This window comes from Stenella coeruleoalba, assembly GCF_951394435.1.
Source record: "Stenella coeruleoalba genome assembly, chromosome: 11".
NCBI classification, from domain to species: domain Eukaryota; kingdom Metazoa; phylum Chordata; class Mammalia; order Artiodactyla; family Delphinidae; genus Stenella; species Stenella coeruleoalba.
The window spans coordinates 87,018,040-87,041,029 of NC_137157.1; the positions used below are offsets into that span (position 1 = coordinate 87,018,040).

Sequence of the window (22,990 nt, forward strand, 5' to 3'; positions counted from 1 at the left end):
ACTACAAAGCTACAGTAATCAAGACAATATGGTACCTGCACAAAACCAGAAATATAGATCAATGGAACAGGATAGAAAGCCCAGAGATAAACCCACACACCTATGGTCAACTAATTATTAGAGAAATGCAAATCAAAACTACAATGAGGTATTACCTCACACCAGTCAGAATGGGCATCATCAGAAAATCTACAAACAACAAATGCTGGAGAGGGTGTGGAGAAATGGGAACCCTCTTGCACCGTTGGTGGGAATGTAAATTGATACAGCCATTATGGAGAACAGTATGGAGGTTCCTTAAAAAATGAAAAATAGAATTACCATATGACCCAGCAATTCCACTACTGGGCATATACCCAAAAGAAACCATAATTCAAAAAGTCACATGCACCCCAGTGTTCACTGCAGCACTATTTACAATAGCCAGGTCATTGAAGCAAACAAAATGCCCATCGACAGACAAATGTATAAAAAAGATGTGGTACATATATACAATGGAATATTACTCAGCCATAAAAAGGAACGAAATTGGGTCATTTGTAGAGACGTGGATGGATCTAGAGACTGTCATACAGAGTGAAGTAAGTCAGAAAGAGAAAAACAAATATTGTATATTAATGCATATACATGGAACCTTGAAAAATGGTACAGATGAACCAGTTTGCAGGGCAGAAATTGAGACACAGAAGTAGAAAACAAACGTATGGACACCAAGGGGGGAAAGCGACTGGGGGGTGGCATGGTGTGATGAACTGGGAGATTGCGATTGACATGTATACACTAATATGTATAAAATTGATGACTAACAAGAACCTGCTGTATAAAAAATAAATAAAATAAAATTCAAAAAACATACAAATAGAAGGTAACATCGAGAAAACCTAGATAACCTTGGGTATGTGATGAATTTTTAGATACCCATAGGAATGATCCATTAAAGAAATGATTGATAAGCTAGACTTCATTAAAATTAAAAATTCTTCCCTGCAAAAGGCACTGTCAAGAGAATGAGAAGACAAGCCACAGAGTGGGAGAAAATACCTGCAAACACATTTGATAAAGGACTATTATCCAAAACATACAATGAACTTTTAAAAGTCAAAAATGAGAAAACAAACAACCAGATTAAAAAATAGGCAAAAGGCTGAACAGAGACCTCACCAAAGAAGGTATACAGATGGCAAATAAGCAGATGATAAGATGTTTTAGATCATATGTTATTAGGGAACTGCAAATTAAAACAACAGTGAGTTAGACTACCAAGCTATTAGAACAGCCAAAATCCAAAACACTGATAACACCAATTGCTGACAAAGATGTGGAAAAACAGGAACTCTTGTTGATTGCTGGTGGGAATGCAAAATGGTACAAACACTTTGGAGCAATTTTGTGTTTTTTTACAAAACTAAACATATTTTACCATGTGATCCAGCAATTGCACTCCTTGGTATTACCCAAAGGAGTGGGAAATATATGTCCACAAAAAACCTGCACATGAATGTTTATAGCAGCTTTATTCAAAATTGCCCAAACTTGGAAGCAACCGAGATGTCCTTCAGTAGCTGAATGCATAAAAAAAACTCTGGTACATCCTGACAGTGGAGCATTATCCAGAACTAAAAAGAAAGTAGCTATCAAGCCATGAAAAGACACGGAGGAAACTTAAATGTGTATGACTGAGTGAAAGAAGCCAGTCTTAAATTATATGGTTCCAAGTGTATAACATCCTGGAAAAGGCAAAACTATGGGGACAGTAAAATCAGTGATCAGCAATGAGTGTTTGCTGGGATTGGCGAAGTGGGTAGGGATGAACAGGCTGATTACAGAGGATATTTAGTGCAGTGAAAATACTCTATTATGATACCAGAGTGAAGGATACGTGTCATTATACATTTGTCCAAACCCACAGAATGTGCACCGCAGAGTGAACGGTAATGTAAACTGTGGACTTTGGGTGCTTATGATGTGTCAGTGTAGGTCCATCAGTTGTAACAAATGGCCCACTCTGGTGGAGGATGTGGATAATGGGGGAGGCCGTGCATGTGTGGGGACAGGGGTTTTATGGGAAATCGCTGTACCTTCCCCTCAATTTCGCTGTAAAGCTATAACTGCTCTAAAAGAGCAGTTTTCTTAATTAAAAAAAAAAAGAGTTGGGAGGAGGAGGAATTGGAAGAAGGTGGTCCGAACCCACGCCCCCTGCGCTGGAAGCTCAGAGTCCTAACCACTGGACAACCAGGGAAGTCCCTCATTCCAAATTTTTGAATGTCATTTTTCTTACCTAAATTCAAGCTGTTCACAATCGTAAGCAGTAAGAAAGACTTTGATTTAAAGTTTTAGACATCTTTTCATACTTTTACCCAAAATAAATGATCTTAACCATTTACTCTTAAAGATTCAGTTTTAAAAATTATTCTACCAGCTCATTTCATTTTTTCTCAAGAAACAAGGGAAGTAGATTTTTATAAACAAAAATGAGTACTTGTTTATTACCCCTATGTGAAAATATTCATGTTGGGTGTTCCTTTATTTTCTTCTGAATGGTGGTGACCTTTGAGATAAAGATAACTGATGGAAAGACAAAGTGAAAGTCTTGCCTCAGAACTGGCTCACAGCCAGAGCTCTGTATGTGCTAAGTTGTACCTTGAAGCGTGGCTGCAGTGTGATTCTGGTTTGGTGGCTGGAGACGCCAGGTTAAGATTCAGGACCCATTCAGCTGTGGCAGAGCTGCAGAGGGACTTACTCAACAACACCAGGTTTGAAGCCAGTGAAAGGAGGGTATGATGGGAGGGGTAGCAGGGGAGGGCCCCAATGGCCTTATACAGACGCTCATCTAATGGACAAAAAGCTGCTCTGAACTTTAGACCATTCTCGACTCCTACCTCCACCAAACAGCCACCAAATCCACAGAAACCATACCTGCAATGATTTGTTGGAGACTAAACTGTTCATTTTGATTTTCCTGAACAGGACGCCACCTTGCATCCTTCCATCTGTTGATACTAAACGTTCAGAAAAAGGCACGTCCCAGCTGGGATGGGGCCCTGATGTCCTTATCTGACAGGAGAGGTATCTATTACATGACTGGTTCTACGCCTTGCTCAACAACTTACATGTAGTGAGGCCATAGACAAATTGCTTTATCTGTGTCTGCTCTTTTCTGTATCTGTAATCTGAAGATAACAGAGTTACCTTACACACTTTAGTGACACACTTGTGAAGATAAATGGAGGCTGAAATATAATGTGTCTGCAAAGTCCCAAGAGCTCTGGAAATAAAGGCTATGTATAAATAAAAATGTATTATGAATGCCTGAATATTAATAAAAAGCTTTTACATTTTACCCTCATGGCACACTACGAAGTCATAACTGTTTAATATCAAACAGATCTTTTTTTTTTCCCCTCCAAAATAACACGTCTAAACTCTCTTAGTCCCTAGAAAATAGCCATAAAGAAGGTAAAATTTGTCTCTGTGCTCCCAGGTTCCCCTTTTTCTTCTCATCCATGCCACCACTGCAAATGGGTTCAGGCCTTTCATGGACCTTCTACCTCCATTAAAATACACTCTCAGCCAAGGAGTTCATAAATGTATCAATTGAGGTAGAAATGACTGACAAAGCTAATATGTTACATTTTTTAAGTATGTTTTAAACTTGAAAATGGTACACAATCTTTAGCCTAGTGGTTTAACCTAAAATGGAATTTTCAGGTTTCCATCTGAGTATCAGGTGAGGTTTTTCTGTTGTTTTTTTTTCCCTTCTGATGGTGGTAGGGGTGAGGAAAGGAGGGACATAACAAGTTGGAGCTTGTGAAATCTTACTACATAGGTCCAGGTATTAAACAATAACTCTAGTATTAAACACTTTCTATAACACCAACCATACTTTTACTATATCAAATGCAACCCTCACTGAAGTAAATAGTATTTGTCCTTTTTTTTTTTAAACAGATGAGAGTAGTGAAGCTTGAAGAGATTGAATAACTGAGGTCACACACCCAGAAAAGAGTCGAGTTGAGCTCAAATTTGAACGCAAGCTGGTTTGTCTCCAAAGTGTTTTTCTTACCATGTACAATAATGAAACAAATCATAATTTGTAGAACTGCCCTTATGATTGACTTTGGACTCACCTCCTTTTGTTTCATTCATGCTGGTCAAGCACACATCTTTTGATGCTATAGGGCTTCACATCCCTGGCTCTGTAATTCTTGCCACTGAAATAGACATGCATATATATTCAGCCTGCTCTCTGAAATAATTACGTGGTGGTGAAATATCATCAATAGATCTATGGTAACTTCTAAATGCTCTTCAGTATTTCATCAAATTTAATGATGAATGTGTTTTCACTAAAAATCAGAAAAAAATGAATGCTGTAGTAATATGCATATGTATGACTCAATCCAAAGGCCTTTTTTTAAAAAGGCTGTGTTGGGTCTTCATTGGGGTGCATGTGCCTCTCCTTGCGGTGGCTTCTCTTGTTGCGGAGTGCAGGCTCTAGGCACACGGGCTTCAGTAGTTGTGGCTTGCGGGCTCTAGAGCGCAGGCTCAGTAGTTGTAGTGCACGGGCTTAGTTGCTCCGAGGCATGTGGGATCTTCCCGCATCAGGGCTCAAACCTGTGTCCCCTGCATTGGCAGGTGGATTCTTAACCACTGAGCCACCAGGGAAGCCCAAAGGCCTTTTCTTTATCAGCAGTTTCCTTGACATATATATAGCATTTTTCCTGAATCTCTCTATTCTTATATTGTAATATATTTTTAGTTCTCTTGCTCCTTCTTCAGTCAGTTCTGTTACTTTTTTCCTGCTCTTCTTTCTTTTAACAGAGCTTTTACATAAGAATTCTGTTATGTTTTTCTTTCCCATTACTTCTTAAGCATTTGCAATTTTCATGTCTGCTTTTATTTCTTTCCAGTATGAAACTCGATTCAGGCAATTCAGGATTGAGTTTTCTTTCATTCTCCTCGCCCCATTGCTTTTATGTATACTTACACTTCTTTTTCTCTCACTCTCTGTCTCTGTCTCTCTCTCTCACACACACACACACATACACACACAAGCACTGCATTTAGTTGCAAGCTCTGTATTGCCCACACTATGGTAAATCACTATCTCACAGCAATCACAATTTTTGAGTTTTTTTCCAATAATATTTACAAAAATTAGAGATAAAGACAGATATCAAAGTAAATTCTGAATAAAATTAGTGATAAATACTGAAGTTTCTCAGTAAAATTAATAACTAGTATTAAGCAAGTGGAGCCATTATCAACTTTTGTCTGGGAATGTGCAATTTTGTTTTCTTATGTGATCTTTGCTCATCCATGGGCTTCTCTCCACTCATTCACAGTTCTTTGCTCACTGTCATTTCATGACTCAGCTGCCTGTCAGCAAAAGTATTAGCTGGGGCTATTGATGACATGTCCTCTTGTCACATCCACTCACTCCATTGCCATTACTCTGATCTTTTGGCCTTTTATCCCGAACTCTCCCTAACCTAGAGAAATTTTAGAATGTTTCAGTCTTCACAATATGTCAAGATAAATACCCTTGTTTTTATCTGTTAATATCTCACTGACTCTGACCTAACATGTAGAAACAGTCTCTTACATCAATTCTGGCCCCTTTTCTCTTAAAGTTTGGCTCCTATTTTCCCAGAACATCCTGAGAGTATTTAAATGTGAATATTTTTGTGTTCTATTTCCCCATGTAGCAGAGAAACATCCTATCAAATTTTCCTCTCACATGTAGTTCCACTGAAATCAGAAAGAGTTTGCAAATTACTTTTTGAAGATTCACTTTTATCTCTAGGGTAGTCTATCAGTTTCTCTAATTATGATCAATAGAAACTGAATACTGTTAACTTAAAAGGGAATTTATTTAAGACTATGATGGCATGGATGGGGATAGATATGGTGCTTGTGTATGTAGGGATAACAGGCAAGGAGGCTGAGAAGCTAAGCGTGGAAACAGGGAGGAGCAAAGAGAGCTTTAGAGGACCAGGAAGGACAGCAATGACCCCATGGCAAAAGACACCTGCTTTGCACACCTCTTCTCTTTTGCTGCCAGTGAAATGAAATCATCTCTACAATGGTTTCTTCATTCTTGCATCACACCCTCAAGATTTATAGGCCCAGGAGAGAGAACCTCGTTGGCTGAGGTTGTCACATGTCTGACCCTTGGGTCTACCAGAAAAAGGACCTGGGTCCCTTGGCCTCCAAAGCCATGCAACTGCCTTTCCACCATACCAACATACAACAGGGGAGGCAGTTTCCCAAAAGAATCAGGGGAAGGTGAATGGATTGGGCAGCCAATAAAGACCAATGTCCATAAAGGAACTAATATTTTGGATTGGGTTGCTTATCAGTTGAAATGTCGTAGGGAAATTGAGTCTAAAGACAACTTTATTATATACAATGGAATATTACTCAGCCATAAAAAGAAACGAAATTGATTTATTTGTAGTGAGGTGGATGGACCTAGAGTCTGTCATACAGAGTCAGGTAAGGCAGAAAGAGAAAAACAAATACCATATGCTAACACATATATATAGAATCTAAAAAAAAAAAATGGTTCTGAAGAACCTAGGGGCAGGACAGGAATAAAGACGCAGATGTAGAGAATGGACTTGAGGACACGGGAAGGGGGAAAGGTAAGCTGGGACGAAGAGAGAGAGTGGCATGGACATATATACACTACCAAATGTAAAAGAGATAGCTAGTGGGAAGCAGCCGCATAGCACAGGGAGATCAGCTCAGTGCTTTGTGACCAACTAGAGGGATGGGATACGGAGGGTGGGAGGGAGGGAGACACAAGAGGAAAGAGATATGGGGATATATGTATACATATAGCTGATTCACTTTGTTATAAAGCAGAAACTAACACACCATTGTAAAGCAATTATACTCCAATAGAGATGTGAAAAAAAAAATAAAGACAACTTTATGAATCCATCAAATAGTATCAATTATGTACTTATTTGTCACAGGAAATAATCCTAGATAACACATATCTAAGTATATCTGTCTAATAAGAATATACAATAGCATATGCAAACAAGAAATTCCCAAATGGACACAAGAGATGATCTCTATTTTGTCATTGTTTTTGCATTATATGTAGGGTTGCTCTTGAAATGTTATAGAAAAGGAGGAGAGAAGGAATCAATTTGAATGGTGGAAAAAGACAAGAGAGGCTACATGGGGAATAGACATGACTGTGTCAGCTTTTTACATATGTCATCAGCAGGTCTAGTTATTTGTGGAAACTTGGAATTGATTTTCAAGCCCTTTGGGAACCTGCTTTCCTTTTTTCTATTCAACTACCTTCTTCCATTCTAACAGGTAGAGTTTTCTGCACTGTGGATCAAGCATTTGAACCACATATGTTTACTATCCACTTTCCTCTGTGGCAGCTTCTCTCCCTGTTGTATGCATGCTGCTTATGGGCTTTAGTAGTAATAAAGTTTCATTTTTCAGGAGGGAGCATCAAAAGTAAGAGAATTGTAAAACCATTCAGCATCATTCATTCTTCTTGTAATCAGCAAGGAACGGGCTGAAAGCCAAATAACGTGTATATATTTCTGAAATCCTTTTTGTTTTCCTTTTTTTTTTTTTTTTTGCAGATAACAAGGAAAATTGGGCTGTTTCTTGTCTAATTTGACAAGCTTACTATTGTCAGGCAGATATCTTCATTAAGTCTGTGTAGGAAGAGGGAAGAGGATCAAAGGGAAAAAGTGTTGTGCTTTCTTTCTGGTACTCTGGATAGAGGGCATATATCTTGCAGAACGATCTCTGCGTATAAGAGTGGTTTATAGTATTTTGTGTGAAATGGTAATTTTTTAGGATTAAAAATACCTGTGGCAAACATTTGTTGGGTTCTGACACCCCATTTTGTAGTCAGAATATGCAGTGTTGTGACCCATTTAGGGAAACAATAACAATTGAGACAGACTTTCATTTTTAGGTATTTAAGTCACGAAGAGAGGTATATGGCAACTAGGGGAGGTTAATCCAAGGTGGGGAAGACTGGAAATGAGCTGGATTAACATTCCCATCTATAGCGAGGCTTGATATCAAAGATATCTACCAGTGGAATCATTTTTTGTCAGCAGTATCTATTTAATTTCAACCCTGTTCATTCTAAGTTAAGGAAATAACTAACCAAATGTGAGTTCTTTTTCTACTTAGTAGTTTTCATTTTTCTTCCTTTTTCTCCACCCCCAGTTGGAAGATCAAAATAGTCTTCCCTCTGTAATTTCTTAGATTTTCTTCTTTTATAATGCCAAAAGCTTGTCAAATATCTTTCCTCAGGATTTATTCTTGTTTTTAATTCTTTGGCCCTTTTCAAGTTATCTCACATTATTCACATTGGTCATAGAATAATTTTTTTTCTTTTTGTAAGCAGCAAAGAATCTCAGCCACTCCCGAGGCAGCTTTCTTTCTGTAAGCAACTAGGTTACCTCAGCAGGATGGGGTTAGAAAATGGCATCACAGCAAGAAACTGACATTGTGCTAGTTAAGTGTGGGGAATGACCAGTGGTATATGAGCAGAAACTGGAGACTAAACAACAGTGGCAGCTATTCTGGACAAATTCTTGCTCTATTAATTCAGTTATGCATTGTGATAACTACTATGCATCCTTAACAGTAAACTGCAGGTGATCAAATTATGCCTTTCAATCATCGTGATAATGTAGAGGGACATTGTAAGAGCAGCAGCTCTCAAATGCTATGTACTGAGTAACCAAAGAATCAGGGTTAGGAAATAGTGCTGCCAGGAAGAGCCATTTTTCTTTTCTTTCCTCTTTTTCTCTACATTTTAGAAGTACTCATTCCTTCCCAAGCACTAGGAAAATGTCTACCATATATTTTAGCACTAGGTCTGATCCTTCTTCCCCTACTCAGCTATTACAGACCTTGAGAAATGAAGAAGAGAAAATAGCATAACACTTTGGATGTATGATCAGAGAGTACTGCCACATCTGAAATTAAATGAACTAATGTGGTAGGGATGAGGGAAGGAAGAATAGACAATGACAAGTCACTTAAAGAAAAAAGCCCATAAAATATGGAACAAAGTAAATTTAACATAAAAGTTCTCACTTAAGTTACTTCTAATAGGTCAGGAAACCGTTACCAATTTGTAGATGTCAAACAAAAGATTAAAGATAATGCAGTTACAATATTGATGCATCCAATCAACAAGAATTTATTGAATATCTACCTACCGGGTACTATTCTAGTTGTTAGGGAATACAGCAGTGAACAAAGTTCTTGCTCTCACAGAGCTTATATTCTAGTGGTTGTGAGAACATGGAGACAATAACTAAAAAAGTAAATACACACCATGTTGGACGGTGAGAAGTAGTACAGAGAAAGGGGAGAGGAATGGGGGTATCAGTGAGGAACTAGCTATTTTCTATGGGTTTATCCGAAAGAATCTCCAGTGAGAAGATGGTATTTGAACAGAGACCTGTAGGAGGTAAGGGAGTCGTCGTTGTGGATATTTGGACAAAGAGTTTCTAGGCAGTAAGTGCAAAAATCTCTGAAGAAGGAACATGCTTACTGTGTTTGAGGAAAAGCAAGGAGATAATGAGGTTGGAACTGAGAAGTAAGAAGGAGAGTGAATGCCATGGAGCAGCTAAGCCAGTGCACCACAACTACTGAAGCCCCCATGCCTAGAGCCCATGCTCCGCAACAAGAGAAGCCACCACAGTGAGAAGCCCGTGCACCACAACGAAGAGTAGCCCCCGCTCACTGCAACTAGAGAAAGCCTGGGCACAGCAACGAAGACCCAACACAGCCAAAAAAAAGAAAAGAAAAAACCAAACAAACAAAAAAAAATGGCGAGTGATAAGGGATAAAGTCAGATAGACAGGTGGGGCAGGCAGTTAGGATTATGTAAGTACTCCTGTAGGACTTAATGCTTTGAGAGATACTTTGCTGTATGCTGAGAATACACTGCTGAGGTTGGGGTCAGGGCAGCCATAGGGAGACCAATTATGGGGTGTCTTAGTTTGGGGTGCTATAACAAAGCACCTTAGACTGGGTCGCTTATAAATGGCTTATAACCAACAGAAGGAGGAGGGTTCTCACCAGAACCTGACCATGCTGGCCCTCTGACCTCAGATGTCCAGCCTCCTCCGACTGTCTCGTTGTATCCTCAAAGGGTAGAAAGGGAGAGAAGGCTCTCTGGGGTCCCTTTTATAAGAGCACTAATCCCATTCATGAGGGCTCCACCCTCATGACCTAATTACCTCTCAAAGGTCCCACCTCTAAGTACCATCACATCGGGAGCTAGGATTTCAAAATATGAATTTTGGGGGACACAAACATTTAGTCCAGTGCAGGGGTTATTATAATAATTAAAGCTAGAGATGATGTGACTTGGATTAGATTTTATATCAGTTGAGGTAGTAGAAAGTGGTTGGCTATTACAAATGAAACTTCTATGAACATTTATGTACAAATCTTTGTGTGGACATATGCTTACATTTCTCTTGGGTAAATAAATACCTTGGAGTGGAATGGCTTGGTCACATGATAAGTGTGTATTTAACATTTTAAGAAACTGCCAAACTGTCTTCCAAAGTGGTTGGTCCATTTTACATTCCCTCAGTACTGTGTAAGACCTCCAGTTGCTCCACAGTCTTGCTAACACTTTTTACACTCTTTAATTTAGTCATTCTAATAGGTAGGTAGTGGTATCTCACTGTGGTTTTCATAGGCATTTCTCTCATAACTAGTAACGTTGAGTGTCTTTTCATGGTGCTTATTTGTCATGCATATAACCTCTTTGATGAAGTGTCAGTTCAAATCTTTTGCCCACTTAAAAAAATTGGATCGTTTGTTGTCTTATTGTTGAGTTTTGAGAATTCTTCACATAATCTGGATGCAAGCTGATTATCAAATATGTGATTTCCCAGTGGAGAAAATATTTTGTTAACAATATGTCTTAACAATATCTTTTATTCTCTTAATATCTTTGAAGGAACTGAAGTTCTTAATTTTAAAAGAAAAAAGAAAAAAAAAGAAAAAGAAAAAAATGGGGTCCAGTGTTCCTCCAGGATCACATGTTGCACTGGTCACATCTCTTCAGTCTAATTTAATCTGGAAAAGTTCTTCAGTCTGCTTTTGTTGATCATATCCTTGATGTATTTGTAGAACACAGGCCAGTTATTGTTGTAGAATGTTTCTCAGTTTGGATTTGTCTGATGTTTCCTTGTGATTAGTTTGAGGTTATGTATTTTGGGCAGGAATACCACAGAAGTGATGTTGTATGCTTCTCAATGCCCTGTATCGTGAGGCACATGATGTTGATTTGTCTGAACACCAGTGATGTTCACTTTGATCATCTGGTTAGAGTTCTCTCGGTTGTAAAGTTTCTACTTTTCTCCTTTTAATTAACAAGTATTTTCAGGGGAGATAATATTTTGTAAGTCTACACAAGTCTCTCGATTCATCACCAAACTTTCATCCAGTAGTTTAATGATTGATGATTTTTGCCTAAATCAATTATATTTGTCACATAAAAGCTTTTTCTCTTCCCATTCACTCATTCATTCATTCATATATTTTCTATATTAGTATAAATTCATGGATTCTTATTTCCTTCAATGAGTTTTAATCTGTTAGTATATTTATTTTCCTAAAATAATAATATAATTATTTTAATCTTAATATAGTGATTTTTAGATTTGGTTAGGTAAGATCTTTTTCAAAATGGTCCTGTGTTTAGTTAATTAATGAACTATAATTTCCATAATCAGACTTCCCTGGCAGTCTAGTGGTAAGACTCTGAGCTTCCAATGCAGGGGGCGCGGGTTCCATCCCCAGTCAGGAAACTAATATCCCACATGCCACATGGCACGGCCAAAAAAAAAAAAGTATATATATACACACACACACACACACACAGACACACACACACACACATACACATATGTAAGAAAATTCCATAGTTCTTACACATGAAGATAGTTAATGGTAACACTTTTTAATTAAAAAATTTTTTTTTGTCAGGGTGTAGTTGCTTTGCGATGTTGTGTTGGTTTCTGCTGTACAGCAGAGTGAATCGGTCGCACATATACATATATCCCTTCTTCCTTGGATTTAATGGTAATGTTTTAGTGTATGTTTATTCAAGCTACTTATAAAAGCAACATATTCATAAAAATTAAAAAAAATTAGATAATACCGTAATGCCATTTTCTAATCTGCCTTTTTAACATAATAAATTTTGTGACTATTAAAAAAAAAATTGTTCCTGTGTTAATTTATTGTCATCCCCGACATTTTTGAAGCCCTTTCTTACTTTTTGGCACAAGATGTTCACAGTTCCTCTTCTATTTTTTCTGTCCCAGGCTGAAATCAACCATTTCTCTAAGGAGTCATGGTTCCTTTTAGTACAAAATATATTTAGAAGTCAAAATTTGGTCATTAATTTTTCTCATTGCTATTGGGGAGTGATTACCTCTAGGTTTTCTCAACAGACATTGCTAAGGAATATGTATGTGCATACACATACATATATACATGCATACACATATATCCCTTATCTATTTCTTGAACTCTCTCCCTCTTTTATAATATATATATTAAAAATCATATGTTTAATATTTACTTACAGTTCTTTCTCTTTAGAATGAACGTATAGTATTAAAATGCTGTGTTCAAAAGTTACTTGAACCTGTAACTAATATAATGTTATATGTCAATTAAGTCTCAATTTTAAAAAAGTTACTTGAATAGCCCTTCCTGGTCCTCCCCCCACCTCCCCCACCTCAAATATGGTTATGTTATCCTTTTGGATTATAATAAGGTTCATTTGCTTTAGTTTGTATTCCCTTTTAGGAATAAAATATATTCATTATTATTTTATGAGTATTAAACAATAACATGGTTCAAAGTCAAAGTGATAAAAATGATATCCTTAGAAAAGTATCATTCCCCCTAACTTTTCTATATTGTGTCTATCTCAGAATTATTTTTTTTAAGGTTAAATCTGACAGTGCTCCTTTTTGCTTAAAACCTTTTAATCACTTAGTCTAATATCTGGGAAGGCCCTACATGATCTGGCTTCTGCCTAATTTCTAGCTTCATCCTGTGATAATCCTTGCTCACTGTGCTCCAGGCACATACGCTTTTAGTCTTTTGAGTGATTATGCTCCTTGTTTTCTAATGAACCTCTCATACACTATGCCCTCTACCTGCAATGCCCTTTCTTACTTTTTGGCACAAACATCCATAGCCTTTCCTGTTATCAATCCAGTGTAGATTATTTGTAAAAATTTATGAACCTACTCTGACATGTTATTATCATTGGATGTCCATTTTTTACACTAGGATTAATTATTGGTGTTGTACGTTCTATGGGTTTGGACAATTTTATAATGACATGCATGCATGATTCTGATATCACATAGAGTGGTTTCATTGCTCTAAAAATTCTCTGCACTCTACCTACTTATCTCTTCTTCCCCCCAAACCTGAGGCATCCACTGTCTGCATAGTTTTGCCTTTTCCTGAATGTCTTATAGTTGGAATCACACAGTATGTGGTATTTTTTGGTTGACTTCTCTCACTTAGTAATATGTATTTAAGGTTCCTCCATGTCTTTTCATGGCCTGATAGCTCTTTTATTTTAGCATTGAATAATATTCCATTGTCTGGATATACCAGTTTATTTACCCATTCACCTACTGAAGGACATCTTGTTTGCCTCCAAGTTTTAGCAATTATGATATATGCAGGTATTTAAGTATCTAAGATTTCCACTCCTTTGGGAAAATACCCAAGAGTGTGATTGTTAAACCTGATGGGAAAAGTATGTTTATTTTTATAAGAAGCCATCCAACTGCCTTCCAAAGGTGCCATACCATTTTGCGTTCCCACCAGCAGTGAATGAGAGTTCCTGTTGCTCCACATCCTAGTCAGCATTTGGTATTAGGGTAGTGCTGGCCCCATAAAATCGTTCAGAAAGTATTTTCTCTGCTTATATCTTCTGGAAGACATTGTAGAGAATTGGTATGATTTCTTCTTAAACTATTTGGTAGAATTCACCAGTGAACTCATCTGGACCTGGTGTTTTCTGTTTGGACAGTTACTAATTGTTGATTTAATTTTTTGATACAAAAATAGATACAAGCCTATTCAGATGGTCTATTTCTGCTTGTGAGAGTTTTGGCAAATTGTGTCCCTCAAGGAAATGATCCTCCATCCAGGTTGTGAAATGTGTGGGCAGATTTGTTCATAGTATTCCTTTATTACCCTTGTAATGTTCATAAGACCTGTATTGACCTTCCCTCTTTCATTTCTATTTTAAAAAATTAATTTATTTTTGGCTGAGTTGGGTCTTCGTTGCTGCGCATGGACTTCCTCTAGTTGTGGTGAGCGGGGGCTGCTCTTCATTGAGGTGCACAGGCTTCTCCTTGCTGTGGAGCATGGGCTCTAGGCATGCAGGCTTCAGTAGTTGTGGCTCGTGGGCTTAGTTGCTCCGCGGCATGTGGGATCTTCTCGGACCAGGGCTCAAACCTGTGTCCCCTGCATTGGCAGGCAGATTATTAACCACTGCGCCACCAGGGAAGCCCCCCTCTTTCATTTCTGATACTACTAATTGGTATCCTTTCTCTCTTTTTCTTAGTTAGCTTTGCTAGAGGCTTACTGATTTTATTAAAGAACTAGCTTTTGATTTCATTGTTTTCTATTGATTTCCTATTTGCTCTCTTACTGATTTCTGCTCTAATTCTTATTTCTTTTCTTCTGTTTACTTTGGATTTAATTTTCTCTTCCTTTTTTCCAATTTCCTAATGTGGAAGCTTTGATTATTGATTTTAGATATTTCTTTTCTTTTTTTAAAATAAATTTATTTTTGGCTGCATTGGGTCTTCGTTGCTGCATGCAGGCAGTGAGCAGGGGCTACTCTTTGTTGCGGTGCGTGGGCTTCTCATGCGTTGGCTTCTCTTGTTACAGAGCACAGGCTCTAGGCGCACGGGCTTCAGTAGTTGTGGCACATGGGCTCAGTAGTTGTGGCTCGCGGGCTTAGTTGCTCCTCAGCATGTGGGATCTTCCTGGACCAGGGCTCGAACCCGTGTCCCCTGCACTGGTAGGCGGATTCTTAACAACTGCACAACCTGGGAAGCCCTAGATATTTCTTAAAAAAAAAAATGCATTCAATGCTATAAAGTTTCCTCTTTGCAGTGCTTTCACAGCATCCATAAATTTTGATGTTGTATTTTCGTTTTTACTTAGTTAAAAATACTTTTAAATTTCTCTTGAGATTTTATTCCTTGACCTTGTATGTTTAGAATTGTGTTGGTGTTCCCCATGTATTTTGAGATTTCCAGCTCTTTGTGTTATTGATACTTAGTTTAATTCTATTGTGGTCTGAGAGCAAACATTGTGTGATTTCTATTCCTTTAAATTTGTTAAGACGTGTTTTATGGCTCAGAAGTTGTCTATATTGGTGAATGTTCCATGCAAAGTTGAGGAGAATGTATAATCTGCTGTTATGGATGCTGTCCACAGATGTCAATTATATCCATTTGATTGAGGTATTGTTGAGTTTAGTTATGTCTTACAAATTTTCTGCTTGCTGAATCTGTCCATTTCTTATAAAGGAGTGTTTAAGTCTCCAAATATAATAGTATATACATCATTTTCTCCTTGGAGTTCTATTGTTTTTGCTTCATATATTTTGTCATTCTGTTGTTAGGCACATATGGATTGCTATGTCTTCTTGGAGTATTGTTGTTTTTATCATCATGTAATACCTCTGTTTTCTTTTTTTTTTGCGGTACGTAGGCCTCTCACTGTTGTGGCCTCTCCCGTTGCGGAGCACAGGCTGTGGACGCACAGGCTCAGCGGCCATGGCTCACTGGCCCAGCTGCTTTGCGGCATGTGGGATCTTCCTGGACCGGGGCACGAATCCGTGTCCCCTGCATCGGCAGGCGGACTCTCAACCACTGCGCCACCAGGGAAGCCCTGTTACAATGTTTTTGATTTCTGGAATTTCTTTTTGATTGTTTCTTAGAATTTCCATCTTTCTGCTTACACTATCTACGTGTTCTTAATGTTGTTTACTTATAAGTTGTCTACATATTAATCTTAGTTATTAAAATTCTTGGTCTGATAATTCCAACATTCCTGCCATATCTGACTTTGATTCTGCTATTGCTCAGGCTCCTCAAACTATGTTTTTTGCTATTTAGTATGTCTTGGAAGTTTTTGTTGAGAGGTGGACATGATGTACTTGGTAAAAGAAACTTAAGTAAATAGATCTTTAGTAATGTAGTGGTAAGGTGTGGGGAGAGGGGAAGCACACTATAGTCCCATGATTAGGTCTCAGTCTTCGGTGAGCTTGTGCCCCTGGACTGTGAACTTCAGCAGTACTTCTCAGTCCCCTCTCCCCTTAGGTGGGACAGGATGGTTAGAGGGGGTTGGAGGTGGGTATTTCCCTTCCCTCAGCTCAGTTAGGCTCTGATAAAATCCCTATAGGTTAGGCTCTTGTAAAATCGTTTCTCTTGAGGGTAGATCTTGTAAGAAGAACAGAATGCTCTGGTATATTTAAAAAGTTTCCTTTTCCCTTTTCCCTGCTGAAAGCATGAGGATACTTTTATCCACTCTTTACTGTGAGGACCTGATAGAGTCCCTGGAGGTAAAACTCACAAAAGTGTGGAAATACCCCTCCCCCGTCCCCAATGAATGGGCCCCTAACAGTTTTTAGCTCTCAGACACATCCACACTGAACCTACAGGGATTCGTCAATTTATGGTTTATGTTTTCCTACTGGTTCCTACGGAAGTTTGTGCTTGTGGGTTTCTGCTCCGGTAAGTTGTGATTCTCTGTATCCACCTGTTTGTCTCTCCAACTTTTGGGACAGCAGTTTACCCTGTGACTTCTGATGGATCTGAGAAGAGTTGTTTAGCTTTTTACTCATGGTTAGGATAGCGAGACAACCTCTAAGCTCCTTATGTGCAGGAAACCAGGAGTCTAACCATCCTGTTTTAAAAGGTCAATGAGGTTAGATGCAGAAGCAACTTTACTGTGAAGCTGATGGAGCTTGCATTTCAAGGCCTTTCCTTGCATGGCTCCCTCCCAGGCCTTGGGAAGGTCCTAGCCATGTGTTCACATGGTCATATGATTTTGTAAAATTTACAAACTTTTAACTACAATTGGTTAAGACTCCTGTCTCCACTCATACTTTCTTTCCTGCATCCTTCTTCTGGTGTCAGGCATTTTGGGGATGCAGAAATTGACAATCACTTCCATGTATAATTGCCAACTCTTTGGAAGAATTGCTTCCAGGAAACTTCTGTGGACTATCTGGCATTACAACATGAAAGTGCAAGAGTGGAGTCATGTTGTGATATGAATGTGTCCTATAGCACCAGGCACTGAAGTATGTGGATTGTGGAAGAGAAAAAGGACTTAGAAATCAGGAAGCCAGAAGCTAGTTTGTGGAAAATTCTTCTAAGCATCAGAAGTGTAGAATTGTAAGCAAAACATCCCCCTTCCTATTATCACCTAATCAAAATGGTCATTCTCTCCTGTCAGTAACATACTTAATAATGTAGAATGTACAAGGATAAATGTGCGATATTTTTTTCTTTTTTGGATGAGAATCACACAAAGTAAAATCTATCTAATAATTCGTGTGTTTATAGGTTACAAACTTTAGGAATGTTACAAACAGTAATATTAAGTAACAATAAGTTTCTTGACAGACTGTGCATTTCATTCTAATATGTCAGATCACTATCACTTCTTATAGTATCTGACATGCTTTGTCCTTGGAAAGTTGAGCAGTTCCAGATGAAATAGTACACAAAATTGTCAACAATAAAGAAATATAGACTGAAAAAATAAGCGCTCTGATGACAAGATACCTATGCATATTCATCAACTTAGTTAATGTATGTAGTATTAGAGTAATATGATTACATATTTATGCAGCTCAATATAATGTAGCAACAATTTAAAACTGTATTTTAATTCCTCTTGTGTTACAATTAATTTTGTATATATTTTTCAGAGTATGAAGCCAAAAAATAGAAACTTGTATCTGAGAGGCTTAACAGGCAATTAATTAATAAAATAGTTATTTTCTTTATTGTATGATGTTTAATGTATTTATCTATTTTTTAAAATGTATTTTATTGTGATTTATTTTTCTTTCCAAACATATATTCACTTTTGTTCCTAATTTTCTAGTTTTAATTCTGTGTTCTTTTTCTTAAAGAGTACCCCTTTAAGTTGAAAGGCCCTATACAAATTTGATCTTCCTTTGGTTAGACGAACTAAAAATGTTTTGGTCCTTCGAAAGTGTTTTTCTGTTAATCATAAAGATAATTAAACACAGACACATACGGCCCTACCTCAAATATGTTCTCCAACAGTTATGAGGTAATTGTTCAGCTTTCACTTACATTGTATATGTTTGGATTATGAATTCACAGAAATTGGGCCCTTGGAGAACTTTTAACTCTGCCTCCTTCAGAAATGGGTCTTTTTTTCTTTGGCAAAGATAGGCAGCATCTTACCAGGAAGATGAGTCAGACCTTTGAGCCAGCACAGAATAACAGAGGGAGCTGGCTCTGGACAGAGGACTAATTAAAAAAATAAGTGAACATATCTAAAATCTTACTATGGGTGCTATGCCTAGGAATAACCTACTGAATACAAACAGATCAAAAAAGTCACTGAGTTGGAATTTGAAAATAAAAAGGTTATTGTGGGATTGTATGAAATCACGTGTGTGAAACTTCTGAAAATCGTCGAGCACTATAGAATTTAAAGAATCTTTTATTCAAAACTGACGAAACAATTTTCCTCTTTAATTCTCCCAGCTAAAAAATATGGAGGAAAGATATGAAAATTATCAAATGTGCATATAAATTATCTATTTGTAATTATGTATTACTTAATATACAAATTATTTATGATTATATATATAAATATATATATATAATTCTGCCTGGTATAATTTTCCTTCAACTTGAAAAACTTGTTTTTCCCATTTGTTATGGTTCAGGTTTGCTTGTGCTGAGTTTTTTTTGTTTTCATTTACCTGAAATGTCTTTATTTGCCTTTGTTCCTGAAGAACACTTATGCTGGATGCAGAATTTTGTCTTGGCAGATTTTTTTTAAACCTCTTTGATGTTGTTTTTCATCTCCATAGTTTCTGATAGGAAATCAACATCATTCAAACTGTGTGCTGCTTTATGTCGAGTTGCCATTTTTTGTCTGTCTGCTTTCAAGTTTTTTTCTCTTTGGTTTTCAGCCTTCTATCTATTATGGGCCTAAGCATGTTTCTGCTCATATTTATTCTTCTTGAGATTTACTGGATTTCTTAAATCTGAAAATTAATTTCATTCATTAAATTGGGAACGTCCTTTGTTATTTAAAAAAAAAAGTCACTGAGCTGGAGTTTGAGAAATGATGAGAGCCAGAAGCTAAGCATCTATGTAAACAAAACAAAGCAAACAAAAAACCCCAAAGGAAATAAAAGGAATAGAAGACAAAAGATGAACTGAATGGAGGGTGTATTGTTAGGTAGGAAGCTCTTTTGGAAATTATTTGCAAAGGACAATTGCCTCTCTCCTGACCAATTTTGATATAAGTCAAAGCCTCTGCTTCTTGTTTTTGTCCAGCCTCAGCTTTTGGTGTCCCTTGCACTGTGCTCACATATCTAGTAAGCAGAAATAACATTGTTCTTCCATATTTCCCACAAAAGCTTTGCCACTGGATCTCTTTCTGGCTCCTACTCATCTTTCCTTTTGGGGCTTGTTTATTTCTGCTCAGGTGGAGCTGGAAGCTTCAATTTCTAACTGGCAGCTCAAGTGACTAAAACTCTTTGATGTTTTCATCATTGCAGAAAATTAAACTAATCTACAGATTATAACATATGTGCTATCAGAGTACATGGAAGAAAGGATAAAGAAAATCCCAAATTTGAGGACAGGTTACAAAGTGCTGAAGTAAAGTTAATACTATGGTTGGGAACTTCAAAACTGCATAAAAAGCGTTAAATCAAAACACCTGAAACTTTGTTGTTCTTTTTTGTACATCTTTTTTGCTATCCCTTCTATCTTAAAAGATAGTAAGATTCATTAGAATTTTTGACAGCAATCTGGTTAACAGAACAAAATGTAAAACAAGTGCATCAAAAATTTGAGAATTCTGAGCCGCATTAGGAAATAAAAGGTCAATATTTTAGCAAAACATCCCAAAGTCTCTGCACAACAAATTACCTCCTCTGGAGAGCTGCAATAATATGACTCAATCTGCTGAGTGTCACATGATGCTTGTTTTGAAAATATTTTGCATTTCTTAGCTGAAGGGCACGCTCTAACACTTCAGATTACAATAACATGGGCTTACATTTCAGCTACTTTAATTCACATCAATCTCACAATCTGGCAGAAACATTTTTCACCCAGTCCGTGTTTGTTCTGGTCATACTGAGAATTCTATTTTTAGAAAAAGGTGTTTAAAACGGAACCATAAACACAGATGTAAAAAGATGTTATCCTGAAACTTATGAATGTTTTTCAGATTTCAGACTCAGGAAATGAGATGTTAGTTAATTTCTATGGGTGGTCCCATCTTGCCTGGACTGGAAAAGGAAAAAGGAAACAAAAGAAAAAGAAATGTACCCTAGCAAGCTCAGAGAAAACTTTTTCCCTCTAACTTTTTTTCTTTTAGGTGTAGAGAAAGTGTAAGGGTGGAGAATTATTTGTTGTATCCTGCTCAGATTATATTTCATGTTTTGATTTAAAATTTGCTCATGTGATTCAAGGCCTCTTCCTAAGGAAAGAAAGAAAAAAAAAAACACTGCTTACCCAGAAATGCTTACTAAATCCAACAGCACACCTGCTACAGATTAAATGCAGATTAAATTGACTCTCTTCTTTTCACATGCCAGTATCTTTCTTCACTGAGGTGTATCATTTGTACTGCAGGAAATCCAGAGAAACATGGGAGTCAGACAGGCCAGTTAAAAGCAAAAACACCTAAACAATGAAACATGTTTGAGAAAAAAATCTGAGTGATATTTATTGCTATAAAACATGTTCCTGATTCTTTTGATAACCGTATGCAACAGTGCTTCAGCCACACTGGAATTTCTGGTGCAACTGTTAACAAATAATAAATCTTACCTTGCTCTCTCAGAAGAATAAGAAATAAAGCTGTCTTCTGCTAAAGGAAAACGCTTCTAGATAGGTAACCCACCGTTGTGTGCTATTTATTGTAGTTTATTTTGTATCATTCTGACAGCCTCGCCTCAGAGGAACTTTGGGGGAAGGGAGGGACCAGGTGAGGACCTTGACCTAGGGCAGGGCTGAAACCAGTGAGGGAACCAATAGCTGAGGTAGAAGCAGCTGGTAGAACAGAACTCTATCTGGAAGACAGTGCTATTCTAAGAGGCCCATCCAGTGTGTGATGAATGACTACAGAAGTGAAGGACTGGTTAAGCCAGGCAGAGATCAGGGGCAGGTTTTAGGAAGAGGCTTTAGCAAATGAGGAAGAAGGAAACCCTGAAACAGTGGCTGGCACATGGCCCAAGCCCACACATCTGCAGTGGCAAAGGCTGTGGCCTAGAGGCACAGGACACCAAACTCAACAGCAAGATACACTCTAGACTCTGTTGCTGGGTGTATCTAGGCCTAACTGTATGTACACTCTGGTTAAAATTGTTCCCGGAACTCAGGCTGTTGGCATCAGGGTCTGCAGATGAGAAATTTGGTGAAGTTTCTGACAAGAGCCACTTAGGTGGTCTCCCTGAATCGACTTCTGTCTCACTCCAATCTATTTTTCACCCAGAAGTTGGAGAAGCCCTTAAAAAAATGTCTGATGGATATAGGCTTCCGGGAAGATGGCGGAAGAGTAAGACGCGGAGATCACCTTCCTCCCCACAGATACACCAGAAATACATCTACACGTGGAACAACTGCTACAGAACACCTACTGAACGCTGGCAGAAGACCTCAGACCTCCCAAAACGCAAGAACCCCCCCAGGTACCTGGGTAGGGCAAAAGAGAAAAGAATAAACAGAGACAAAAGAATAGGGACGGGACCTCCACCAGTGGGAGGGAGCCGAGAAGGAGGAAACGTTTCCACACACTAGGAAGCCCCTTCGCAGGCGGAGACTGCGGATGGCGGAGGGGGGAAGCTTCGGAGTCGTGGAGGAGAGCGCAGCAACAGGGGTGCGGAGGGCAAAGCGGACAGATTCCCGCACAGAAGATCAGGGCCGAGCGGCACTCACCAGCTCGAGAGGCTTGTCTGCTCACCCGCCGGGGCGGGCGGGGCTGGGAGCTGAGGCTCGGGCTTCGGTCGGAGCGCCGGCAGAGGACCGGGGTTGGTGGCATGAACACAGCCTGCAGGGGATTAGTGCGCCACGGCTAGCCGGGAGGGAGCCCGGGAAAATGTCTGGACCTGCCAAAGAGGCAAGAGACTTTTTCTTCCCTCTTTGTTTCCTGGCGCGCGAGGAGAGGGGATTCAGAGCGCTGCTTAAAGGAGCTCCAGAGAAGGGTGCGAGCCGCGGCTAAAAGCGCGGACCCCAGAAACGGGCATGAGACGCTAAGGCTGCTGCTGCCGCCACCAAGAAGCCTGTGTGCGACCACAGGTCACTATTCACATCCCCCTTCCGGGGAGCCTGTGCAGCCTGCCACTACCACGGTCCCGTGATCCAGGGACAACTCCCCCAGGAGAACGCACGGCGCGCCTCAGGCTGGCGCAACGTCACGCTGGCCTCTGCCGCCGCAAAGCTCGCCCCGCCTCCGTACCCCTCCCTCCCCCCGGCCTCAGTGAGCCGACCTACACGCAGAGGCAGGGCCAAATCCAAAGCTGAGCCCCTGGACGCTGTGAGAACAAAGAAGAGAAAAGGAAATCTCTCCCAGCAGCCTCAGAAGCAGCGGATTAAAGCTCCACAATCAACTTGATGTACCTGCCTCTGTGGAATACATGAATAGACAACGAATCATCCCAAATTAA

General features: G+C 38.8%; 1 long non-coding RNA gene across 1 annotated transcript; it reads right to left on the reverse strand.

Annotated features, from left to right (window-relative positions):
- Positions 1–4,126: 4,126 nt before the first annotated feature.
- Positions 4,127–22,716, reverse strand: LOC307193962. Its single transcript, XR_013830445.1, has 3 exons — positions 22,263–22,716; positions 20,838–20,951; positions 4,127–4,211 (listed from the first exon to the last, which is right to left on the reverse strand). It is a non-coding gene; the product is annotated as an uncharacterized lncRNA (long non-coding RNA).
- Between the last annotated feature and the right edge of the window lie 274 nt (positions 22,717–22,990).